This window comes from Felis catus, chromosome C1 (assembly GCF_018350175.1).
Source record: "Felis catus isolate Fca126 chromosome C1, F.catus_Fca126_mat1.0, whole genome shotgun sequence".
NCBI classification, from domain to species: Eukaryota; Metazoa; Chordata; class Mammalia; order Carnivora; family Felidae; genus Felis; species Felis catus.
Window position 1 is genome coordinate 130,285,188 of NC_058375.1, and position 13,203 is coordinate 130,298,390.

General features: G+C 41.9%; 1 long non-coding RNA gene across 1 annotated transcript; it reads right to left on the reverse strand.

Moving 5' to 3' along the window:
- Nucleotides 1-4,307: 4,307 nt before the first annotated feature.
- On the reverse strand, nucleotides 4,308-9,879 carry LOC111561972. The gene is made up of 2 exons (XR_002745045.2): nucleotides 9,804-9,879; nucleotides 4,308-4,807 (listed from the first exon to the last, which is right to left on the reverse strand). It is a non-coding gene; the product is annotated as an uncharacterized LOC111561972 (long non-coding RNA).
- Between the last annotated feature and the right edge of the window lie 3,324 nt (nucleotides 9,880-13,203).

Here is a 13,203-nt window from a genome sequence, read left to right on the forward strand (position 1 = left end):
GAGAGAGGGGGACATAGAATCTGAAGCAGGCTTTGAACTCACAGACCATGGTTTGAACTCACAAACCGTGAGATGTGGGGTTTGAAATCACAGGCTGTGAGATTATGACCTGAGCTGAAGTCGGATCCTCAACCCACTGAGCCACCCAGGCGCCCCAGCTCTATCCCAGTTCTAACCTCTGTCCAGCCTCAAAAAGGAAAAGTAGTCACTGCCTTTTGGTGATTTATTATGCATCAATTAAGGCCATTATCAGGAAACAGCTGGCACTCAAATTGAGTAAATTAAACTGAATTTAATAAAAGGTTATTTACAAAGTTGTGTTAGTGGAGAGAAACCACATGGGATAGTGTGGTACCGCAGGAATTTAAAATTAGTAAGCTTTTGCCACTCTAAGCCTAAAGGTACAGGGAATGGAGTAGTTTCCAGAATGTGGAGCAGGAAAGTCCTGTGAAGAGGGCCATAGGATGTGGAGCTCTGTGCTTGGGTCAGAGGAGACTGCCTGTCTGAGGTTACTGTGCAGGAGGAAACAGAAAGGAAACCTCAGATCTCCTTCTCCCTTTTCCCTCTAATCTCCTGATGGTTATTCCTATTAGCCAAATGGAGTGCCAGCAGGCAAGGCAGCCCACCTAGTCAGTTCCTAAAGCACAGACAAGGTGGGGAAAGGTGCTCTGAGGGTCAAATTAAACACATCCAGTACAATTATGAACTTGTTAAGAGAAAATAAAGCAAAACAAGAGATAGAATATAAAATTAATGTAGGGGTGTCCGGGTGGCTCAGTTGGTTGAGCATCTGACTCTTGATCTCGGGGATCAAGCCCTACATCAGGCTCTGCACTGACAGCAGGGAGTCTGCTCAGGATCCTGTCTCTTCCTGTGTCCCTCTGCCCTTCCCTCACTCTCTATCTCAAAATAAATAAGCTTTAAAAAAATACACAATTAATGTGGCCCTGAGAAGAGTAAAAAACACGAAGTTTGTGTTTTCTTAATCTGTCTGGCATTTTGGTAGTTTACATTTTGTTCCCTGTCTTAAATTGTGTGTCAACGTCAAATGTTTAAAAACTGAGACCCATAGGTGGCTTTTAGGGAGCTCAGGAACCCTATGAAATAATGGGGAATATTTTGTGTATTTTTTTTTCCCTCTCTGGGCAGAATCTATACCTTCCAATAAATTCTTGGTTATGGTTACTTAAGAAACCCCTGTGACAGAGGGCAGAATATAAAGCTGTCCAAATTGTTGAACATTACCCAGGGGTAGGATGGCCAGCAATTTTCTTAGGTTGAGTTCCCCAAAGTAGACCCTGATTGATTAAGGCAGCCAAGTCCAGAAGAATGCTGTGGGCAAATAGGGGGAGCAGGAAAGGGAAGGTACAGTACTGAGATGGGTGGCTCCAGCTCCACCTACAGGGGACTCTGGAATGTAGTTCCAGTTGTCATTATCACTACCTAAGGGCTTCCCTGGGAAATATGAATTCCTGAGCAGTTTCTGCTCTCTGTAAGAAAGCACAAAGCAGTGTCAGTGGCTTGAGACAGTACGCTGAAGAGCCAGAAGTGCTGGCAGTAGGAAGAAAAAAGGTCACCAAAACTGGTAAGGGGCACATGGAATAAGTAAAGGAATCCAACAGTGACCATTAAATTTAGTGCCAGTGATGGTAGGTAAGTAGAGGTGAGTGGCAGGCAAATAGTTTACTAAGATAGGCAGAACCCAGCTTCTCACAACAGAGACAGAAAAACGTGCAGATTTTGGATGGAGTGGGAAGTGGACTGTTGGGCCAGGGGACCACCAGGTACCAGCAGCCACTAGACCACAGGGCCCTGTCCTTTGGCCTCATGGTGAGGTCCTGAAGCCTTTTCTGATGCAGCCTCTTGTATTGGGAACATTTCATGGTTCTCTAGGTTATCAAAGTGCGAGGCACGCAGTGAGTTAGAATCCCCTAACCGTAGCACAAAGCCTGGTTCCAGCCTAAATCCATTAATTCCAATACCAATCCTAATCAACACAAAATGTCAGGCCTATCCTAAACTCTTACCCCTCCTGTCCTTAGTCTCTTCCATTCTCTTAAAATAATGACCATAATAATAATAATAATAACAATGGTGATGATGATAGAGATGTATTGAGCACTTATTCTGTTCAGGCTGTAAGCTAAGGATTTTATGTGTATTGCCTATTTAAAGTCAATAAATAGCATTGCCTATTTAAAGGTCAGATGACCCTGTAATTCAGATAGACTTATTATCCTCATTTTATAGCAGAGAAAACTGAAGCTGAGAGTTGATGTAACATTTCTTAGGTCTCAGCACTGATAGTGTGAATCCAGCCTCATTGATCCCAGGGCTCATATACTCTGCACTCTAGTTTTTTCTCATAAGATTGTGTTTCTATCTTGCATGATTCTTATTCCATATGATTGCATGTGTGAAGATACTCTCTTGCCTTAATCTGTCAAGTTTTCTATTTCTTTTTCTGGTCGTAGAACAGCTCTTCTCCTTTAGGGACTCCTCCCCACCATGTGGCGCAGTCTCTCCCCTTCCCATTTGTGGAAGAGGGTCAGGGAATGGAACTAAGCTAGTCAATGACAACCCTTTCCCGGGACATTTGTTGGAATCTTTTGTAAAGAAGCCTTTCCTCCTCCAAAGGCTGAGGGTACTAAGACTGGGGTAATCAGGAGCTGTGGATGGGTCATTACTGACATTTTGGGAAGAGATCAAGTATGAGAATAAAGGCAAAATAGGAGAATGGATCCAGAACATTATTGTTTAAGCACCTGTATTCATCCATCTGTGGCAGAAACCAGGCACATCTAGTTTTCTTGTCAGTAAATTCTGTCCCCCTCCCAGCACACACAATTTTTTTTTTTTTTTGGCTTAAGGTACTTTTCTGATTTGAAATTAAAATAACATTATCATATTCAAATTTTACTTCCTTGTCTTTTCACTGCCACTAAACTGTGAATTTCTTGAGGACAGAGACCGTGTCTTATTTATTTTATTCCAAGTGCTTAGTGTGGACTCTAGCATGCAAATTTGCTCATGTTGTTTGCAGTGAACTTAATGGTTTGGGATCAATACAAAATCCCAAGATTTTGTGGGCAAAACTGCCAGGGAAACCAGTGATAACTCATATTAGGCATTATAGCCTCAACAGGCAGATGTCTTTGACAGGCGTACTCGAATGTCTTCTGAGCATCTGGGGCATGCTAAATGTACAACACTTTGAACACATGGATTTGGGGTTTGGCTTCCTGATAGGTGAGGCTTTCTTCATGAAGTCTCTGAGTGGTTTGATGAACACTTCACTTTCCATATAATGTGAACAAGCAATGCCAATGCCTCCCTCAGGTGGCCAGGGGACTACAGCTGAGCTTAGGTGGATAGAGTTGCCGTTCTCTCTGGTGACTTGGATTTGTGGGACTGGCTGGGTTTTTCTGGAAGAATGATCAATGGCAGCCATATGGTAGAGGCTATTATCCCACTTTGCCACTTCAGTGGGACCTAAAGATTGGTAGGTTCAACATTCCCGGTTTTTATGTGGACATCTATTGTCAGCATCTTTCTTCCTCAGCAAACCCAGTCTTCCAGCAGTTACAGCTGAGCCACATGGTGCCTCTTCCATCTGCATCTGGGGGCTCTTTCCCTCCAAATTTTCACTCAGTCATGTAAGTCAAAGGCACTTAGTTCCTCTTGAGTGCCATTCCCATGTCATATAGAAATAAGCATACTGCTCAAACTCCAGGCAGCATATGGCAAAATGAGAGTCTGGTCCAGGCTTAGGGAAGGGAGGACTAAGCCAGAGTGGGAGGTAAAAATAGTCTGACTGAGAGTTTTTTCTGGCCTTCCTATTCAAATTACTATCATTCTAAGCTCTAGAATTATATTCTTGGTAATCTAACTGGGTTATAGCTGTGGAGCATGGTTCATTTGTACGTGTCTGTGTATTTGTAGCTAGCTCTGTGCTCAGTAGACTAAATGACCACTTATGTTAAAATGTAAAGACAGAGTAAATGTATCCCAATTCTATGGAAATTCTTCTGGATTAATGCCACTATTTCCATACAGACTATCTAATTGCCACTCAATATATTAACTAAGAAAGTGATCATTCCAATCACTTCCTTAGATCTGGTACAACCAGATAACCTGGAGTTATTGATAGGTTGATAGGTTGAACATATCGTGTTCACCCTTGAGATCCTACCTTAAGAGGAACTTGCAGAGGGAGGTAAATCCAGAAACAGAAGTAATCCAGACTATTTCAGATGAAGTCTGGTAGAACAAATACAACAACACAAAATAACAAGGCAACAATAGGAAGTTTTGGAAAAATGTGTTTTTAGGTATCTGAAGGGCAAATGTAGAGGAGGAAGACTATTTGTTCTCATCAATGCCATAGGGCAGAACTAGTGACTGGGTAGGAGTATCACGAAGGCAGATTTCAGGTAGACATAGGAAAAAGTCAGTCTGCTATTAAATTGGTTTGCTTTTGGTTGCGGCAGATTTTTCTGTCACTGGAGAAGATCGTCCAGAAGCTGGATGACAATTTGGTAGAAGTGTGTTATGGCAGTGACAGCTCAAGGCTTAACCAGTATCCTTTCTCTTCTTTCTTACTAACAGGATCTGGGATTATTGTTTGCGATGAAAAATTACATTTCCCCGCTTCCCTTGCAGATAACTGTGATCGATAAGGAGCAATCATTGGATGGAACTTTTGACAAAGTCTTTTTGTCCTTCCTGTCTCTCTTCTGGCTTCCCGCCTGAAATGCAGATGTGTTGGCGGTAGCTCCAGCTGTATTTAGAATGATGGTATGACCTTGAGGATGAAGGAGACACATTTACTATGGTAGCACAAAAAGATAGAAACAGGCTCAGTTCCTAGGGCCTTATCAGCCTGGACTATCTACCTCCTTTTGTTTATAACCCGAAAAAAAAACAAAATAAAACTTCCATCTTTTTATATCCTTTTCCATTTCCAGTCTCTTTCATGAATAACCAAATACAATGCCTACCAGAAACATGTATAGTTAACCACCCAACCTTGTGGTCTTTTTCAATTTTAAGCATCTATGGATATAAGCATTCATTACCTCACTTTCACCTATAATCTTTATAAACTATTAGATATTACATATAGTAATTAAAATTTTGAAAGGTATAATGCTAGAATAATATTGAAATATAAATATTGGGGCACCTGGGTGGCTCAGTCAATTAAGCGGCCGACTTCGGCTCAGGTCATGATCTCGCAGTCCGTGAGTTCTAGCCCCGCGTCGGGCTCTGTACTGACAGCTCAGAGCCTGGAGCCTGTTTCAGATTCTGTGTCTCCCTCTCTCTGACCCTCCCCTGTTCACACTCTGTCTCTCCCTGTCTCAAAAATAAATAAATGTTAAAAGAAAATAATATTGAGATATTACACTGATGTAGTTTTTTTCTATATTGTCCCCAGTACCTAGATGACATTGATTCAGAGGCAATTATTTATTTATTTGCTTCAGGGAAGCCTAGAACAAAGGCGTTATTGTTCAACTCTAGTTTCAAATTGGCATTTTATATATTCCAATGAGACAGTGTCTTCAGAGCAAGGCTTTATTGAGAGGGAAGGGGTTTTTCTAAATTCCAAAAGCATCCTTCTTCTAACAAGAACCAAGGCTGGCTGACTCAGATAATAGGGCTTTTATAGAAGTCATAGAATGTAAGAGGGGAAGGAGAAGTGTATAATGAAACGGAAGTGTTCTTTTCTCCACTAATAAAAGGAAGGTCATAAGCTTCTTGTGCTTGTAGAAGGATCTGCAGAGATGGGAGGGAAACGAGTGAATGTAGAATTGAGTGCTCCAGCTCCCTTCTTATGCCAATTCCCTTAAAATAAGGATAAGGCGGAAGACCAGGTAAGTAAGGCACACCCTGAGAACAACAGAGCTCCTGTTCCCCAGAGAAGACCTCTTTACTGGCAAGCTGCTGAGACCAACATAGCACAAGAAGAGAGAGTAAAACTGACAGCAGGAAGGTTTCTAGAGAGGGTTGTGGGCCATATGCCCAGGTGCCTAAGGGCTCTGTGTGCTTATCCAAATATCCCTTATGCTCTAGAGTGGGTAGATATGTTGATGCTAAGAGGCCCAGTGTACTATCAATACTTGTAATTTGCACCAGCAAGGTGCCAGTGTGGGCACATGACCTGCTCCTTGCATTCTGCTTCCACTTTGATGGGAAAGAGTTACCTTGGCAGTCAAGAAACAACTGTGACCTTTGAACTGAGTATTTTCCCAGAGTTTATTTTTAAACTGGAAGGAATCATGATACCTCTAATGATCAAATCTAAGTGTGTCTTAGTGTCTCAGTCAGGGTCGATCAAGCCTTATGAAATGGTGGGAGTGGCCTCTGCAAGGCTATTCCCTTCATGCCAGGTGCTGGGCCTGACGTGACTATGCATCAGCTGGGCAGCAATGGAGAAGGACGTCGAACATGAAGTTAGGAAGAGCAATGACAAACTCCTATCTGCAAGGACCAAGCTAGAACCCATGAGGACAAAGTGGAACCCACGTCTGAACATCACCATCTCTAATCTTCATCACATGGATGACTGCAGGGCAAGCCAGTGCCTTTACCATGAAAGTGCACACGTATCCAGCCCAGGTCTTGAAGTCAGAGAGGGTAAGTGGTGGAAGAGGGAGGAGCTGAAGCCTGGCTTGTCCCCCTTCTTCCCCAACAAGGTGAGCTGAAGATCAGGGATGGCACTAGAAGCTATTGCCACAGTAGCCAACCTCCCAACTGTAAAAATGGCTACCCCTTCAACCCTACCTTCCAACTCTCATGAATGTTTTTCTGTGAGCAACCACAACCCAGAACCACATAGGCAAGAATCTCCTGGCAAACACAGGGCCTCCTCAACTAAAAAGAACCCAGTATGGAGCCACCACAATTTGTAATGATCAATCCAGAGTAAGTTAGTTTTAGAAAAAACAAAGTTACCTATTAAGCAAATCTGAATTGAAATGTATATATATCAACTCCTTTCCACAAAATGTGTTTATTAGATTATTTATCAGAGAGTAAAGCTCCTAGGGAATGGTGTACAGGTCAGGAAATGTTTGTACGTGAAACCTTGACACCATGCTAGCCACTATCTGATAAGAGGGCAAGTAGGGAGACAATGACAGCAGTATCTGTTAAAGTTACTGTAGAACTTGATGCTGCTCACAATTCCTTTCCCTGCCCCTGGGAGGAGGAAGGGGGGAGGATACATGACTTTTCATTTTTAATTCAAAACAAAAATTTTTTTTAGAACACGCATAGATTTTTGATGAGGTTTCTCATTTATAGAACTGCAAAGATCCACTTTCTTGGTTCATGGGAGTATACTTATTATCTTTTTCTTTTTTTAATAATTCCCATAAAGACTATTCATACTGACAGACACATCTAGTTTACTGTTATATCAACCTTTTGTTTCCTTAAATAGATTGGGCAAACTTTGGAATTGCATATCTTTTTAAGAATAGGAAAAACTCGGGGTGCCTGGGTGGCTCAGTTGGTTTCTCGCGGTTTGTGAGTTTGAGCCCCGCATCAGGCTCTCTGCTGGCAGCTCAGAGCCTGGAGCCTGCTTTGAATTTTATGTCTCTGTGTCTTTCTCTGCTTCACCCCCGCTCACACTCTGTTTCTCTCTCCTTCAAAAATAAATAAACATTTAAAAAAAAATACGAAAAACTCCAATAGTGAATAAGACAAGTTTCCAGTTTGTCTCTAGCCCTCTGTGATTAAAATGCTATTTCTTGGGGCGCCTGGGTGGCGCAGTCGGTTAAGTGTCCGACTTCAGCCAGGTCACGATCTCGCGGTCCGTGAGTTCGAGCCCCGCGTCAGGCTCTGGGCTGATGGCTCGGAGCCTGGAACCTGTTTCCGATTCTGTGTCTCCCTCTCTCTCTGCCCCTCCCCCGTTCACGCTCTGTCTCTCTCTGTCCCCAAAATAAATAAACGTTCAAAAACAGAAAATTTAAAATGCTATTTCTTGCTTTTGTGGATGTAACATTGCAGTTTATAACAATAAATCTGACTGAGCCCCCAACCTTTGGGATCTGATGCTATCTCCAGGTAGACAGTGTTAGAATTGAGTTGAATTTTAGGACACTCTGCTGGTGTCTGACTATTGCTTGGTGGTGTGAAAAAAAATTACCCACACATTGGCATTTGTGACTAGAATCATAGTGGATCCTTGGCAAGACTCTTCCTAAATATTCCTCAGGCTCTATCATGCCAGATAAACACAAAGAACCCCAGCAGACTTGGTTATTCCTTCATTCATATAATATTCTGCAGAATTTGACTTCTGGTAGAATGAAACTTTTATAATGTTTGTGCCTGCATGGAAGGCATAAGTAAAGTCATAGAGGATGAAGTGTATGTGCCTGGGATATTCATGGTTTTATATATATATATATATATATATATATATATATATATATATGTGTGTGTGTGTGTGTGTGTGTGTGTGTGTGTGTGTGTTGAATGAGGGTGAGAATACAGCAGGTATGGGCTGGTCTTTCAACAAAGACTGGCATTAGCTGTGTCATATCCTTCCAGTTGGAGGTATTTCTGCCCAGAGTGGGCAGAGGCTTTGGTGTCCAGGCTGGGCGCCCAGCCCTCTCTCAACATGACATGAACTCCCGATGATCTGCCCTCCCCTCCATCTGTCAGGATGGTCCAGGTTCACTCCCCAGCCACTTAGTCCTTTTGCTTTCCACATAGGTGCTAAGCATCAGTGAATTTATAAGAAACAGCTCACAGAACCCCACTCATTGCATCCTTTTTTATTCTTTACAGTAAGTGCTGTGCAGGAGTTCTTTGACTATTTTTATTTTTCCTTTGCTGTCATGGGTTCAGACTCTGGTTCATTAACTCAGACAACTTTGTCTGGGTTTCCTCCTCACCCCTCCTCAGTTTCTTTCTTTCTTTCTTTCTTTTTTTTTTCTGCTTGGCAAATTGCTACTTGCTCACTGAAAATTATTTCTCCAAGTTGTACCTTTCCAACTCTGGTCTCCAAGCTCCTAAAAAGGCTAATGAGCACTGGTGCTTGGATTGTAACACTAGACATTTGCCACAGAGCTAATGCAAAATACATGGCATGTGTCCAATGTCAGAAAGCAAAGGGTTGCAGTGTGAGGGAAAAAAAGGGAATGCTTTCTTTATTCTGTGTGACATGGTTATCTGGAGATTTGCTTTTAAAGACACAGTTAAGCCATAGGAAAAACCAGCTGTCATCAGGATGAACTCGGAGCAGAACTGAACCACAAACATGTGCTAGTGTCTTGGAAATTATCCAGAGATTCATCTGTGATCAAGGAGAAATGTTAAACTTAAGTTTATATACATTAGACATAGCTTAATTGTTTGGCAGAGAGAGAATCTGTACTGCTACCCAATTTGTAGGTTTTAATTTGTCTTCTTTGGAAGCAAACATTTCATATCCCAGGGAGGAAGATGGTGATGGGCATGTGAGCTGCCCCATGCCTTTTATTTGGTAACATTTTAGAATGGACCCATTCCAGAAGATTTCAGTATGCCCTCAATCCCCTTACCCTTTTCCACCCTGCTCTCTGATTCTACCAGGGTGCTCTGTACAGCGCACATCAATGGACCCCTGTCACTTGTCTGACTTTCAACTTGGTTTCACCAGTGGAGAAGCCCCAAGAAGGGATTGGAAAGCAGAAAGAGAAGGCATAGTATTTCTTTCTCTAGTTCCTTGCCTCAAAATTGCCCTGAACTGACTGTGTCCTTGACCTCTCACTGTGGCTCACTTTGCAATTCTTTCTCCCTCTTACCTCCAGAAACTGTTCTCCCCTAGTTCCTACGGATCCAGGGGGTGATAAGGACTCAGCTGCTACTAAGGCACTGGTTATTGCATCATTCCTTGTTCCCTTGTGACACCTTCATTATGTCAACACTCCCTTTGTAAATAACATCCTCTGCAGTTATCCTATTTTGAGTGTGCCATCTGTTTCCTGTTGGGACCCTGACACATATATTACTCAAAAAGATAAATCCTACAAATAGAAGTTTCATTCACTAGAAATTTTGGTTAGTGTAATCTTAGACAGTGTAAAATCTATATATAATAAATCATTGCATTGAAAGGCAGGATAGCATAGTGGTTAACGACACAGACTTGAAAGCTAGCCTGCCCAGTTGTGACTTGCGTCGCGTTGTGGGGAGGCTTCAATTAGGTAATGTATGTGAGTGTCTGGCCTTTAGTGAGTACTAATAGTACAAGTTACTACTATTACTACACCTACTATTTTTTTTTATATTTTAAGGTACAATTTGGTAAGTTTTAAAAAATGTTTTTATTTATTTTTGAGAAAGAGAGAGTATGAGCAGAGCAGGGGCAGAGAGAGAAGGAGGCAGAGGATCCGAAACAGGCTCTGTGCTGACAGCAGAGAGCCCAATGCAGGGTTCGAACTCACAAACCGTGAGATCATTATCTGAGCCGAAGTCAGATGCCCAACTGACTGAGCAACCCAGGTGCCCCGGCACGTCCTGTTTTTAAAAGATGAAATGTTCCACAAGGTTAGGAGGACCTGACTGGGAGTCGGTGCACGTAAATGTATCAAGAAAAAAACATCACACAGTTAATAGTAGGACAGGTTGGTTCAGAGTTAACTATGTGCCAGCATTGTGTTAGTAAGTATCCTAGGTATTCAGCAATATTCTGTGCAAACTTTTGTCCTCAAAAAGCTTAGCTGAATTTGATAAAGTGGACAATAACATACAAAATAAAAAGACACGAAAGGTGTTTAGGATTTGATGAGGGGAGAAGAAGCAGAATCAGAAAGAATTCTATCCCTCTATCATCTATGTATTTATCTCTCTCTCTCTCCATCTCTCTATCTCTAGATTTATTATAGGGCTTTGACCTTGAAAAACCATAGGGACTGGCTAAACAGCCATGGGAATCTATTTCTTCTGTGTCAGGATCCTCAAGTCTGAGGGCAAGCAGTCAGGAAGGGCAGATGGCTCTGAAGTGCAGGAATCAAGAACAGACTAGAAGCAGCAGAGATGAGGGGAAACCACAGTGACAGACAGGAACTGCATTGGTCTTTCACTACCTCCAGTTTACAGAAATAATAATGTTTTTAAGTAAATATAATGTACAGTATATAGACATGTGAGTATCAAAGCATGGTAAGGGTAGTATAGGGTTATTATTTTCAAAACAGGAGCTTGTTACTTAATACTTAAAAAAATACGTAAAGAGAATTAAAGAAAAAAGAATTGGATCAGTTGCTAAAATTATAAGCAGGGGTTTGTGCAGGTGTATGAGAACAGTGTAAACTCTTCTGCCATCATCCTCTTTTCCACATATCATTGCTCAGGGACTGGATGGAGTGTCCCCAAGGGGTGGCTTTATTACCTCTCTCCTACCCACGCCCTGTGAGGCTGGTTGCCTGCCAAGCAGGGGAATACAGGGCCAGCCCTGAAAGAGGATCAACTCAATGCATTTTCCCCTCACTCCATTATTAAGAGAGAGATTGAATCTTGGCATTCTTCTGGATAAAGAGCATTGCCTCCACTGTGCCTCCACTCTCTTAATCCTACTGGGATTGATAAACGGATCTGGTCTTCACAAAGCAGGGCTGAATCACCATCCTGTTTAGCCACTGATCTGCTGTATAAATCTGAGCATTTCACTTAATCTCAAGATGTGCAATCTGTATTCAACCTATTTGATTGAGTTATAATCCAGAAACCCAGTCCAGGTTGCTCCACTCCTAAATATGGACACTCTCCTCAGGCCCAAACCTGCTCCCTTGGTCTGCATTTCATTACAGCTGACTTACTGCTTGGCCCGTTTGCCTCACATCCAGTCTGCCTTAAAAGGGCCTCTTTTCTCAAGTGTTACCTAGACACTGTACACTGAGGTCTCCGTTTTGTTCCTTTCCCAGGCGACCAACAGATAAATCCTCATCACTGGAAGATTTTGTTGAGAAACATTTATGATTGCAGCCAATACTTAGTGAATTCTTCCCATGTGCTTGGCTTCTCTAACTTTTGCTTTTCACAGTAATCCTATGAGGATAGATACTGTTACTCTCTCCATTTTACTTACAAGAAAATAGAGTTTTATGGTAATATTGCAAAGTTTAGGCTGAAGTGCTTAGCCTTTATTTCCCAATTTCCTGAGTAAGAGGTTACTATGGAAGCACCACTAGGATTCTGACTTCATTTTTTATTGTGAAGGGTGGGGATTATTAACAGTGAGCCTACCCTTTTTGGCCCTATGTTAACAAAGACCATGTGCTTTTTTTCACGATGGCATCTTCTTCCCACCTGAAGAATAATAATAAATCCATAAAAATGGCGTGCCTCTTTTTCTTAAATGAACAACTGTATCTCCAAGAATCTCCAGTCTCAGCCTTGGGTCCTCAGAGAGCCCTGGTCTATCTGTGCAACACTAAACATGGTTCTTCTGGCCATACCTGATTTCAAAATGGCTGGATCAAAACTAGTCATAGTATAAGCTCTAATGTAGTATCTGCTACTACTGTTAAGAGTAATATTGCATTACCAGAATCCTACACTTAACAGACGTATAGGCAAAAGTGCAAATATGATAGGCTGCTTATTTAACCCTCATCGTACGTGCGTCAAGAGCACAGACATAACAAATCTGAGAGAAGCGGAAGGTAGATTGAGGAAAAAAACTGAATACTGACATGCAGTCTGAGCCTGGTTGCAAGATAGCTCTCTAGTAGCATTCTGGCAAGTGCAAGAAAAGATCTTTGAATATTAGAATATGAAAATATCAGTGAGAGAAGCCAGGGCAAATACCAGCAAAAGAAAATAAAAGGCTGTACAATGGGAAAGATTAAACTATTGGAAATATGAGGTAAAAAGGCTGACAGATCGACTCAAACTATTGTGGTCATTTTGGAGGGGGAAAAAACATGTGAAAAGGAACTGTGAAATGGAAACAAAATAAGCAAGTCAGAAACACTGAGATGCCTTTATATAGCTTGACCTGCTAAGTGTCCACAGCACATCATTAAAGGCAAAAACAAGGCACAGAATATGCATTATTCTAGGTGACAGTTTACTGTTGGTTGACTTGTTGAATACTCACAACACCCCATCAAGTAGGTATGATCATTTCGCACGTTTCACAAATAAGGGAAATGAGACCACACCTCGAGTAAGATCACTAAATAGGAAACAATGGGACTA